This window comes from Tachyglossus aculeatus, chromosome 18 (assembly GCF_015852505.1).
Source record: "Tachyglossus aculeatus isolate mTacAcu1 chromosome 18, mTacAcu1.pri, whole genome shotgun sequence".
NCBI classification, from domain to species: Eukaryota; Metazoa; Chordata; class Mammalia; order Monotremata; family Tachyglossidae; genus Tachyglossus; species Tachyglossus aculeatus.
Genome location: NC_052083.1, coordinates 20,174,941 through 20,188,881, shown reverse-complemented (window position 1 = coordinate 20,188,881; position 13,941 = coordinate 20,174,941). Strand labels below are relative to the sequence as shown.

General features: G+C 46.9%; 1 non-coding gene and 2 pseudogenes across 1 annotated transcript; 2 read left to right on the top strand and 1 right to left on the bottom strand.

The window, feature by feature from the left end:
• The first annotated feature begins 965 nt into the window (after positions 1-965).
• On the top strand, positions 966-1,879 carry LOC119940021 (annotated as a pseudogene).
• A 6,334-nt stretch (positions 1,880-8,213) lies between these two features.
• Positions 8,214-9,446, top strand: LOC119940020 (annotated as a pseudogene).
• Positions 9,447-13,097: 3,651 nt separating this feature from the next.
• Positions 13,098-13,186, bottom strand: TRNAD-GUC. Its single transcript is given in 2 exon segments — positions 13,098-13,133; positions 13,150-13,186. It is a non-coding gene; the product is annotated as a tRNA-Asp (tRNA).
• Positions 13,187-13,941: the final 755 nt, after the last annotated feature.

Sequence of the window (13,941 nt, the reverse complement as noted above, 5' to 3'; positions counted from 1 at the left end):
TAATATCGACTCCCCTACGTGTCTGCTGTGTGATCTTGGGCAAGTCACTTTACTTCTCTGAGCCTTAGTTACCTCATCTGTATAATGGAGATTAAAACTGTGAGCCCCATGTGGGACAGGTACTTCATCCAACCCATTTTGCTTGTACCCACCCCAGGGCTTATATCCATCCACAAAGTGCTTAAATACCACAATTAGTATTATTATATGTGCTTATTACGGTCTCATATTTATCTCCCTCTCCCCACTCTATCCCTTATTCCTCCTTCTCCTCCTCCTCTCCTCCCCTCTTCCTTCCTTCACACTTGTTTTCAAGTCACCTTGTTTTTATTGGTGACTTGTACCTCCCAAAAGCATAGTACAGGGCTCCGCACACAGTAAGCACTCAATAACTACGACTGAATGAATGACTAAATACGACTGAATGAATGAATGAAGTCATAGAATTAGCTGACTTTGTCCCCTTTCCCCATCGCTCAAGGCAGTGCCTGTCAGAGCACAGTTCAGAGACAATTGATTCCTGTAGGGCTTTCTTAATGGGGTAGTTTTTAATTTAATTGAAGATTTAGAATTGAAGAATTTAGAATTGAAGCCTCATTTGTAGCCTGGTGCAGGAGGACGGGGGCGGGAGAACTGACGTCGTTTAGTGTGCTCTCTCTGACATTTCCCCACCAACCCTCCTGGACGGTGGTTATTGTGACAGTAACATTCAGATATGGACAGAACGTATGATAGTAACATTCCGATATGGACAGAACGTGTGAATTTTCTCTTCTTTACTGTGAAAACTGAAAATTAGTGCATGTGTTTTAATATGCATAACCTCGTTTTTCTCTATATTCCTTCTCTCTCACTCCCCCCCCCCCTCGCATTCCCTCTCTCTCTATTTCTCCCTTTCAACTCCTTGTCACCTCTCAGATTATTCTGCAGGAGTCCTCCCCTGGGTTTAACGGAAATGTAAGAGAATGGATGGCACCGAGCTCTCCTTTGGGATCATGACTCTGTTATATATCAGCATTGGTTAAGATTGAACGTCTTCCTACTCCTGTTTTGGGTCCAGGTGGTCTCTGCCAACCGCAGGACCAGTTCCTCTGACCTGATCTTCACCCAGCTAGCCTTGGCCAAAACCATCATCCTCCTCACTCTTGGAATCCCAGAGACCATGTATGCTTGGAGGGGATGAGAAATTTCCTAGATGACATTTGTTGTAAAATCCTCATCGACCTCTACCGAGTGGCACGGGGCCTTGCCATCTGCACCACCTGCCTTCTGAGAGTCTTCCAGGCTATCACCATCAGTTCTGGCACCTCCCGGTGGGCAGGAGTCAAAGCTAAATGACACAAGTGCATTGTCTTTTTCTGCCTCCTCTCTTGGGTTCTTAATATACTGGTAGAGTGCAATGCAGTCACCTCGGTGACAGGCACCCAGAATAGAAGCCGGTCACAGACCGTGATGGATTTTAAATATTGCTCACAATCTATTGGCAGTCCAGAAACCACCTGGGCATTAACAGTTTTGGTGTCGCTCTGTGTTGTGTCCTTTGTGGGACTCATGAGTGTGGCCAGTGGCTACATGGTGTTTGTCCTGCACAGCCACCACCTGTCGCTCCCTGAAGGCGATGCCTGAGGTCCTAGCAGTTCAAAGAGTGGTCGCCCTGGTCACAATATACATTCTCCTCTTTAGAAGACAGACCATCACGCTGAGCGTTTTACTCAACATGAAAGACAATTATTTCCTCCTGGTGAAAAGCCACATGGTGCTATTCTTCATCTTCTCAGTCATAAGTCCCTCCCTGGTGATCGACGGGGACCGGAGGATCTGCACGTTCCGGCAAAGGGAATCTCCTGATTCCCATTCGGATTTGCCTGCCCTCCCGTAATGTCTCCCTGAGACCTGGAGACTGGGAATCCCAGTATTGGGCTTCCTCTCCAAGTTCACCCCTGTTAAGTCAGGGCCACTATATGGTGGCGATGAGGGTGGACGTGATTGGTGCTTTTTGGGAGGGCACCGTAGAACAAGGGGAACAGGAGGTGATCTTCCCCCACGGCCTGATAGTGCTTCCTACCTCTGAAGCCCACCTTCTCCAGCCTTATACTGTCTGGGCTTGGACACCCCTGGGACTGCAGAATCTGCACGTCATTGTTAATGGAGAGACTGTAACCTCGTTGTAGGTAGGAAATGTGTCTGTCATATTGTTATATTACACTCTTCCAACCGCTCAGTACAGTGCTCTGCACACAGCAAGCGCTCAATAAATATAATTCAGCATTCACTGACTGGGCTAGTCAAGGGTTTGGAATACTCCTTCCCTCCCTGACCACTGCAGTGGCCGGAACAGCCGCAGTCAAAAGTCAAACTGCCACCCGGCCTTAATCCAGCTTTTATTTTTTCTTTAGGATAGAGGAGATATGGATTTGTTTGGAAGCAGTGGGGAAGAAGTCATTGGAGAGCCAACAGTTGAAGATGGTGGTCAGGGAGGGAATAAGCGAGAGAGCAAGTGCTTGATAAGGTGCCTCCAGCTTGATCATCTTGTATCTATCCCACACCTACTATAGTGCTTGGCAATAGCTCGCTTTTAGACTAAACTCTTAATGGACAGGGATAGTGTCTGCTAATTCTGTTGTATTGTACTCTACCAAACTCTTCGAACAGTGGAGGGGGTGGATTGTGAGAGAAGGCGTTACCCTTGACTCATCTCTCTCGTTCATCCCACATATTCAATCTGTTAGTTTAATCTTCACAATATCACTAGAATCTCCAACCAAACTGAAACCAGGTTAATTTCAGCACTTATCTTGTCTCACCTTGGTTACTTATCAGCCTCTTTGCTGACCTCCCTGCCTTCTGCCTCTCCCCAATCCACTCCATAATTCACTCTGCTGCCCGGATCATTTTTCTACAAAAGTAATCAGCCCGTTTTCCTACTCCTCAACAAGCTCCAGAGGTTGCCCATCCACCTTCACATCACAATGAAACTCCTTATCATTGGCTTTAAAGCACGCAATCACTTTTCACCCTCCTAACCCACTTCACTACTTTAGTACTATAACCCAGCCCGCGGTCATTGTGCTCCTCTAGTGCCAACCTGCTCATGTACCTCAATCTCATTCATCTCACTGCCAACGTCTTGCCCATATCATGCCTCTGCCCTGGAATGCCCTCCTTTTTCATATTCGACAATGACTCTCCCCAACTTCAAAACCTTATTGAAGGCACATCTCCCCCAAGAAGGCTTCCCTGATTAACCACTCATTTTCTCTCTTCCCACTCCCATACTTGTTACTTGCCCTGACTTGTTCTCTTTATTCACCATCTCCCGTCCCCCCAAACCCATGACATTTGTGTACGTATCTGTAAACTATTTATTTATTTTAATGCCTATCTCCCCCTGTAAACTGTCATATTATTGTGGGCAAGGCATGTATCTGTTATATTTTTGTGTTTTTATACTTCTGTGTTGTATTCTCCTAAGCACGTAGTACAGTGCTCTGCACACAGTAAGTGTTCAATAAATATGATTGATTGATCATGCCTGTTACTTTCAACTTTCTGAATAAAATAAATGACCAGGGCATTAGGGGTAAGGGCTGGGGGAGACAGAGGGTCAGGGAGTTTGAGGAGGTAGTTAAACACCTGGGAAAATTGTTGAATGCAGTGGGGATGCATGCCTATAAGGATGGGGAAGTAATTTTTCCTCCGAGCAGAGGAGAGAGCAGACGTGAACTACACAAGGATGAATTTAGGTGGACAGGGTTGTCCTGGTATCTAGATTTCCACCAGCAACGCTCCTCAGATCGTTGACAGGACTATGAAGGTGATCCAGGACTGTGTGTTTTTTTTTGAGATTTTTTGATATTTGTTAAACGCTGACTATGTGCCAGGCACTGTCTAAGGTCTGGTGTAGACACAAGCTGAACAGGTTGGACACAATCAATTTCCCACATGGTGTTAATCCCTATTTTACAGATGAGGTAACTGAAGCCCAGAGAAGTGAGGTGACTTCCCCAAGGTCACATAGTAGACGAGATTAGAACCCAGATCCTTCTGTCTCCCAGGCCCATGCTCTATCAGAGCATCCCAGCTCTGCCATTTGTCTACCGGGTGACCTTGGGCAAGTCACTTAATTTCTCTGTGCCTCGGTTCCCTCATCTGTAATATGGGGATTAAGACTGTGAGCCCCATGTGGAATAATCTGATTACCTTGTATCTACCCCAGCGCTTAGAACATTGCTTGGCACATAGTTTTAACAAATACCATCATAATCATCACTGTTCTAAGTGCTGGGGTGGATACAAGCAAATCGAGTTAGGCGTAGTCCCTTGTCCTACGTGGTACAGATGAGGTAACTGAGGTACAGAGAAGCTAAGCGACATGCCCAAGATCACACAGCAGACACAGTAGTCTGTAGACACCGTCTATAAAGCAGTAGTCTGTAGACACAGTCTATAAAGCAGCAGGACACAGTACAGTGTAAACCCCGTGTGGGCAGGGATTTTCTCTATTGCTATATTGTACTTCCCAAGCACTTAGTACAGTGCTCTGCACACAGTAATCGCTCAATAAATGAGACTGTATGAATGAATGAATGAGCAATTGACTCTTTTCTCCCCTTCCTCCTCTCCTTGTTGCTGGACAGATCCACGATTTTGCATTCTGCACAGGGGTGGGCTGGTAGAGTGGATTATGTGTGACCCTGATCCAAACTGACCTGTATCTCCAACATTTAGTTTCTCCACTGCATCTGCCACCTCTCCAACCCAAAGCCTTAATAATACTAATATAATAATAATTATAATAATTATTATAAAATAATAATATTTGGTAAATGCTTACTATGTGTCAAGCACTGTTCTAAGCGCTGGGGGAGAGACAAGGCAATCAGGTTGTCCCACGTGGGATTCACAGTCCTAATCCCCATTTTACAGATGAAGTAAATGAAGCACAGAGAAGTGAAATGATTTGCTCAAAGTCACACAGCTGACTAGTGGAGGAGATGGGAGTAAAACCTACAACCTCTACAACCTGACTCCCGAGCCCGGGCTCTTTCAACTAAGGCATGCTGCTTCAGTCGACACACAGGCGTGGCTTCTGGAAGAGCTGGGCTGTGGGTGAGAGCTGGGATTTCTTTGGGACTGCAGGATACGACGCTGATGCTACCATCTCTCTCTGTGGACATCTCTGATGGGTTAATTAGCAACAGGTAATTGCGGAGAGACATCTGGGCTCATCTTGTCCCAGATCGCTGGGCAGCAGGGAGGGGTATCTGGGCATCTAAAGAGATGTCCCAAATACTTGTGTCGAGCAGATTAGTGTTCAGTGATTCACTTATTCACCTTCTCCTCAAGTCCTCCCCAAAACACACACCACACACACACACTAATCGCTCCCTGAGGGAGGGGAAAGATGAGGAAAGCAGCTGATACATGCTGCATCAGCCTTGTCCTGTCAGTCGGACTGACAGCGAGCCACCTTTCCGGACAGCGCCAGCGATGGAGACACATGAGTAGGATAAAGCGTTATCTCCCTCCGACAGCGCGGTTTCACGGGAAACCCAGAAGGATCAGGTTTCATGTCAGGACCAGGAAGGACCTGAGTTTTAATCCAGGCTCTGCTACATGTCTACCGTGTGATCTTGGGTAAGTCACTTAACTTCTCTGCGCCTCCGTTCCCCCATCTGTAAAACGGGTATTAACAATAATTAATAGTAATTCTGGGATTTGGTGAGTGCTTACTATGTGCCCGGCACCATTCTAAAGCGCTGGGGTTGATACAAGGAAATCAGGTCTGATACAGTACCTGTCCCAATATGAGGCTCACAGTCTTGATCCCCATTTTACGGAAGAGGGAACGGATGCACGGGGAAGTTCAGTGACTTGCCCGAGATGAAGTTCAGTGACTTGCACGAGGTCACACAGCAGATAAATTGCAAAGCCCTTATTAGAACACATGACTTTCTGAACATCTCCGCTTAATTTCTACTAAGCCACTGAATCCACTGCCTCAGTGGTACTTCTTCTCCAATCTTAACTTCCGGCACTACCATTAGCGTGGCTCAGTGGAAAGAGCACGGGCTTTGGAGTCCCGCCTGTCCCGCCGTCGACCCACGGCCCGTGTCCTCCCCCTGGCCTGACTTCGAATGCCCTCCCTCCGCACATCCTCCAAGCTAGCTCTCTTCCTCCCTTCAAAGCCCTAATGAGAGCTCACCTCCTCCAGGAAGCCTTCCCAGACTGAGCCCCCTCCTTCCTCTCCCCCTCCCTATCCCCCGCACCCTAACTCCTTCCCCTCCCCACAGCACCTGTATATATGTTTGTACAGATTCATTACTGCATTTATTTTACTTGTACATACTTACATATTCTATTTATTTTATTCTGTTAATATGTTTTGTTTTGTTGTCTGTCTCCCCCTTCTAGACTGTGAGCCCGCTGTTGGGTAGGGACCGTCTCTATATGTTGCCAACTGGTACTTCCCAATCGCTTAGTGCAGTGCTCTGCACACAGTAAGCACTCAATAACTACGATTGAATGAATGAATGAATAGAGTCAGAGGTCATGGGTTCAAATCCAGACTCTGCCAATTGTCAGCTGTGGGACTTTGGGCAAGTCACTCAATCAATCAATCAATCGTATTTATTGAGCGCTTACTGTGTGCAGAGCACTGTACTAAGCGCTTGGGGAGTACAAGTTGGCAACATATAGAGACGGTCCCTACCCAACAGAAGGATCACAGTCTAGAAGGGGGAGACAGAGAACAAAACCAAACATATTAACAGAATAAAATAAATAGAATAGATATGTACAAGTAAAATAAATAGAGTAATAAATATGTACAATCATATATACATATATACAGGTGCTGTGGGGAAGGGAAGGAGGCAAGACGGGGTGGATGGAGAGGGGAATGAGGGGGAGAAGAAGGAGGGGTCTCCGCTCTCCGCTCCAGGGCTCAGTCTGGGAAGGCCTCCTGGAGGAGGTGAGCTCTCAGTAGGGCCTTGAAGGGAGGAAGAGAGCTAGCTTGGCGGATGTTGGGAGGGAGGGCATTCCAGGCCAGGGGGAGGACGTGGGCCGGGGGTCGACTGCGGGACAGGTGAGAATGAGGCACGGTGAGGAGATTAGCGGCAAAGGAGCGGAGGGTGCGGGCTGGACTGTAGAAGGAGAGAAGGGAGGTGAGGTAGGAGGGGGCGAGGTGATGGAGAGCCTTGAAGCCGAGGGTGAGGAGTTTCTGCCTGATGAGCAGATTGGTACACTCAGCTTCCCTGTACCTCAGTTAACTCATCTGTAAAATGGGGATTAAGACTGTGAGCCCCACGTGGGACAACCTCCCCAGCCCATAGAACAGTGCTTTGCACATAGTAAGTGCTTAACAAATGCCATCATTATTATTATCAGTGACAGGACCATCAAACACTTTATCGATTGTACTTATTGAGGGCTTACTGTGTCCAGCACGTAGGACAGTGATTGGCACATAGCAGGGGCATAACAAATACCATAACATTACTATTATTGCAGAGCACTGAACTAGGTTCTAGGACATATTTTGAATTGCACTTTTCAAGCGCTTAGTGCAGTGCTCTGCACACAATAAGCGCTCAATAAATACGATTGAATGAATGAATTCCCAGCCCGCAACTAGATAATCGCATATTGACAGACAGAATGGCAGAATTTTTGTTCTTTCTTTAATCGGCTGTCAAAATCTGGGCAGGTGATCTTCTGCCCGGGCTGTCCTCGTTGTCATTTAGAGTAACAGCGAAAACGGCAGGGGTTTCTCCTCCAGCCTTTATCCTTATTTGTTTTCCATTACATCGTAATGACGTAGGGTCATCCACGTAATGACCCTAATCCACTAATTATCGTTCCATTGTCTTCTGCTCTTAGAAGACACCTCACCCAGACCCCTAGGGGTGGGTCAACATTTAAGGCCGTCGCTTGAAGCCTTTCACTCTGGTTTACCTGAGATTAAGCCGCAAGGCATTACGTTTGCCACTGCACACTTCAGCAGGGCACATGCACATACACAAACACGCACGCGCACACACACACACACACACACACACACACACACGCACAAACCCGCAACCACCCACACAAAGAGAAAAATGTACCTATAAAAGTAAGTACATATTCCAATAAATGTGTTCTCTTTCTCTTTCTCCATAACACATTTCTCTGCAGGAAGCTCCTCTTGGTTTATCTGAAAATTGCAGAGAATGAATACGAGTGAACTCTCTTTGGGGATCACGGTTTGGCTGCATATCTGCATCGGGGTCTCGGTGAATGGCTTCCCCCTCCTACCTGATATCCAGGTGGTCTCCACCAGCCACAAGCCCAGTTCTTTCGACCTAATCCTCTCCCAACCTGCCTTGGTCAACACCATTCTCCTCCTCACTGTAGGTATCTCAGAAGCCATGTATGCTTAGGGGCTGAGAAATTTCCTTAACATCGCCAGCTGCAATCTACATTTACCTGTACCGGGTGGTCCGGGACCTTGCCATCTGCACCACCTGCCTCCTGAGCGTCTTCCAGGCCGTCACCATCAGCCCTGGCACCTCCCGGTGGACAAGGGTCAAATCTAAATTATGCGAGTCTGTCGTGGCCTTTTTTGTCTTCTCTTAGGTGATCAATCTGCTTGTAGAATGTAATGTAGCGATCCAGGTGAAAGGCCGCCAGAACAACAGCAGCGCTCACATCATGCTGGATCACAAATACTGCTCATAAGTCAGTGACAATGCAGAAACCGCTCTGGTTATCACTGTCGGGCACACTCTCAGCGATGTGTTTTTCGTGGGGCTCATGTGCTTGGCCAGTGGCTACATGGTGTTCGTTCTGCACAAGCACCACCGATAGATCCGACACTTTCACAGACCCGACCACTCCCCTAGGGCGATGCCAGAGGTCCGAGCGGCCAAGAGGGTGAGGGACGTCACCCTCTACGTCCTCCTCTACGGACGAAAGACCATTATGCTGAGCGATATAATCAACATGAAACTGAAGTCTCGTCAGCTGGTGGATGGCCACATGCTTCTGTCCTTCATCTTCTTGGCACTCAGCCCGTTCCTGATGATTATTGGTGACCGGAGGTTGAGGACCCCCGGTTTCCATTGTGGATTCCTCAGACGGTTCCAGGTAAACTGCTTACTCTCCCATGGGTTCCACACTCTCCACAGGTTTCTTCCCCTCTGCCTTCAATCATGCCCATGTCTCTCCCATCCTAAAAAAAACCCTCTCCTGACTCCACCTCACCTTCTAGTTATCGCCCCATATCCCTCCTACCATTCCTTTTCAAACTCCTTGAACGAGTCGTCTACATGCGCTGCCTCGAATTCCTCAACACCAACTCTCTCCTCGACCCCCTCCATTCTGGCTTCTGTCCCCTACATTCCAAGGAAACTACCCTCTTAAAGGTTACCAATGACCTCCTGCTTGCTAAGGCCAACGGCTAATACTCTATCCTAATCCTCTTCGACCTCTCAGCAGCCTTCGACACTGTGGACCACCCCCTTATCCTCAACATGCTATCCAACCTTGGCTTCACAGACTCCGTCCTCTCCTGGTTCTCCTCTTATCTCTCCGGTCGTTCATTCTCAGTCTCTTTTGTAGGCTCCTCCTCCCCCTCCCATCCCCTTACTGTGGGGGTTCCTCAAAGTTCAGTTCTTGGTCCCCTTCTGTTCTCAATCTACACTCACTCCCTTGGTGACCTCATTCGCTCCCACGGCTTCAATTATCATCTCTACGCTGATGACACCCAGATCTACATCTCTGCCCCTGCTCTCTCCCCATCTCTCCAGGCTCGCATCTCCTCCTGCCTTCAGGACATCTCCATCTGGATGTCTGCCTGCCACCTAAAACTCAACATGTCCAAGACTGAACTCCTTGTCTTTCCTCCCAAACCCTGCCCTCTCCCTGACTTTCCCATGACTATTGACCGCACTACCATTCTTCCTGTCTTACAAGCCCGCAACCTTGGTGTTACCCTCTACTCTGCTCTCTCGTTCACCCCTCACATTCAAGCCGTCGCCAAAACCTGACGGTTTCAGCTCCACAGCATTGCCAAGATCCGCCCTTTGCTCTCCATCCAAAGCGCTACCCTGCTCGTTCAAGCTCTCATCCTATCCCGTCTCGACTACTGTATCAGCCTCCTCTCCGATCTCCCTTCCTCTTGTCTCTACCCACTTCAATCCACATTTCATGCCGCTGTCCGGATTGTCTTTGTCCAGATACGCTCTGGGCATGTCACTCCTCTCCTCAAAAATCTTCAATGGTTGCCTGTCAACCTACGAATCAAGTAAAAACTCCTCACTCTCAGATTCAAGTCTCTCCATCACCTCGCCCCCTCCTACCTCATCTCCCTTCTCTCCTTCTACAGCCCACCCCGCACCCTCTGCTCCTATGCCGCTAATCCCCTCACCGTGCGTCGTTCTCGCCTGTCCCGCCGTTGAGTCCCAGCCCACGTCATCCCCCTGGCCTGGAATGCCCTCCCTCCCCACATCCACCAAGCTAGCTCTCTTCCTCCCTTCAAGGCCCTACTGAGAGCTCACCTCCTCCAGGGGGCCTTCCCAGACTGATCCCCCTCTTTCCTCTCCCCCACCTCACCCTCTCCATCCCCCTGACTTACTTCCTTCCCTTCCCCACAGCACCTTTATATATGTATATATGTTTGTACGTATCTATTACTCTATTTATTTATTTTACTTGTACATATCTATTCTATTTATTTTATTTTGTTAATATGTTTTGTTTTGTTCTCTGTCTCCCCCTTCTAGACTGTGAGCCCACTCTTGGGTAGGGACCATCTCTATATGTTGCCAACTTGTACTTCCCAAGCGCTTAGTACAGTGCTTTGCACACAGTAAGTGCTCAATAAATATGATTGATTGATTGATTGACTGACTGATTATGGTGACCAGATGGCCCGATTTGGACACCACTGATCCAGATTTGAGGTTCAGCACCATATCAAGAAAGGAAGAGCATCTGTGATTGCAAGATAGTCAATCAGAGGTATTTATTTGAGCAATCACTTTGTGCAGAATACTGTCCTAAGCGCCTGGGAGAGTACTATGCACATTATTTATTTATTTACTCATTTATTTACACTATTTATTTCTAATGATGGATGCTACTGATGCCTGTTCACTTCTTCTGATGTCTGTCTCTCCACTTCTAGACTGTGAGCCCCTTGTGGGAAAGGTTGGTCTCTACTTGTTGCTGAATTGTACTTTCCAAGCACTTTGTCCAGTGCTATGCACACACTAAGTGCTCAATAAAGATGATCGTATGAATGAAAAGACATGATACCTGCCCTCAAGGAGCTTTCAGCCTAGTGGGGGAGACAGACATTCAACTAAATTACAGAGAAGTCCTCTGGATTGTAAACTCCTCATGGTCAAGAAACATGTCTCCAAACTCTGTTGTATTTTACTGTCCCAGGTGTTTAGTTCAGTGCTGTTTAGTTCAGTGCTTTGCACACAGTAAGCACCCAATGAACATGATTGAATGAATGAATGAATTAATTAATTGATAAGGGAAGCAACCAAGATAAGGATATGTAATAATAATTATTATGGTATTCATTTAGCTCTTACTATGTGCCAAGCACTGTTCTAAGTACTGGGGTGGGGGTAGGGGTTGTGTTGCAGTGTTTACCTAAGTGCCTCCCCCTCCACCTAGACTGTAAGCCCGTTGTGGGCAGGGATTGTCTTTCTTTACTGCTGTATTGCACTTCTCCACGCGCTTAGTCTAATGCTCTGCACATAGTAAGTGCTCAATAAATATAACTGAATGACTGAATGAATGAACTAAGGGCCTGGGTGAGGCAATAGTGAGGTAAATTCGGGTGGAGAGATGAGAGTTTAATCAGGTCAGGCTTCCAGGAGGAGATACGTTTCCCGGAGGAGGTGGTGTTGCCTAGTGGATAGAACAGGGGAAGTGGGGGTGAGAGAAACTTCATCATCACCATCATCAATGATATTTATTGAGCTCTTACTGTGTACAGAGCACTGTACTAAGCACATGAAAAAATACAATACAACAGAGTTGGTAGACACCCTCCCTGGCCACAATGAGTTTACACTCTAAAGGGCCTGACTTCTAACTGAGTCCTGAAGTAGTGTATCTTAGTGGATAGAGCACTGGCTTGGGAGTCAGAGGTCGTGGGCTCTAATCCTGGCTCTGCCACTTGTCAGCTGTGTGACTTTGGGTAAATCACTTAATTTCTTTGGGCCTCAGTTACCTCACCTGTAAAATGGGGATTTTGACTGTGAGCCCCACCTGATTACCTTGTATCTACCCCAGCGCTTAAAACAGTAACCGCTTAACAAATACTATTATTATTATTATTAATTGTAGCTCTCCCACTAGCCTGAGAGAAGGAAGGAAGGAGGAAGAAAAAGAGGAGGGCAATCGGTTCATTAATTCATTCATTCATTCAATCGTATTTATTGAGCACTTACTTTGTGCAGAGCACTGTACTAATTCTAAGCCAGTCAAGCGCTACTCCCCCTCTAGACTTATGGGCAGGAAACGTGTCTATCACCTCTGTTGATTTTATTCTCCCAAGAGATTGGTACAGTGTTCTGCATGCAGTAAGCTCCCAATAAATACTCCACTACTTGCAGAAAGTGCAGCAGGGGGAGTAAAGCCAAATGCAACCACGAAAAGCCTCGAACCCTCAGTCTTCTGATCCGGAATCAGACGTCTTTTCCATTAGTCCAGGCGTTCTCCACACAGAGCAGTTCCTCAAAAGCATTCCTGAAAGATAATAATACAAATAATAATAATGGTATTTGTTAAGCGCTTACTATGTGCCAAGCACTGTTCTAAACACTGGAGTAGATAGGAGTTCATCAGGTTGTCCCACCTGGGGCTCACACTCTTCACCCCCATTTTACAGAGGAGGGAACTGAGGCGCAGAGACGTTAAGTAACTAGCATCACTATATGGATTCCTGAGTTTTTCTTTATGTCACCGACCTGGCCATTTGTCGGGGATGTTGATTTTTCTCCTGCTGAAAGCACCATGTAACTCGTCCAGCCCCATCGCTGGGAACTAACCAATATTTAAAAATAATAAATAAATGAGTAAAATGTTAAAAGCCCTTCGAACCGGGATCAAACCAGTGACCTAAGGAGGACCGAGAGGCAACCACGACAGTCCTCCACTCTACCAGCTGAACTATCGAAGGCTTGAACCTCGGCCCCTTCTTTGCAATGTCCTGGATGACCTTGTGGCCGGATAGGCTTTCTGGGTCGAGCGGTTCTGAACCATGTCCCAGGAAAACGGCGGCACCGGAGCCTCTCCCGCTGAATTCATTTCATCGGATTTATTGAGCACTTCCTTTGAGCAGAGCACTGTACTAAGCGATTGAAACTTACAATTCAGCAAAAAAGAGAGACAATCTCTGCTCACAACAGGCAGCCCGGAGGCCACCATGGGGCACGATTCCGAATGCGCACATCCTTCCTGCATTTATTCATTCCATCGTATTTACTGAGCGTTTACTGTATGCAGGGCACTGTACTAAGAGCTTGGAAAGTACAATTCAGCAAGAAAGAGAGACCATCCATGCCCAAAACGGGGCTGACAGTATAGAAGGGGGGAGACAGACATCAAAACAAGGAAACAGGCATCAATAGCATCGATAGAAATAATTAGAATTATAGATATATACATATTCATTCATTCATAAAATCGTATTTATTGAGCGTTACTGTGCGCAGAGCACTGTACTAAGCGCTTGGGAAGTACAAGTTGGCAACATATAGAGACAGTCCCTACCGAACAACGGACTCACCGTCTAGAAGGGAGAGACAGACATCAAATATATTAACAAAACAAAATAAATAGAATAAATATGTACAAGTAAAATAAACAGAGTAATAAATATGTACAAACATATATACATATATACACGTGCTTTGGGGAGGGGAAGGAGGTAAG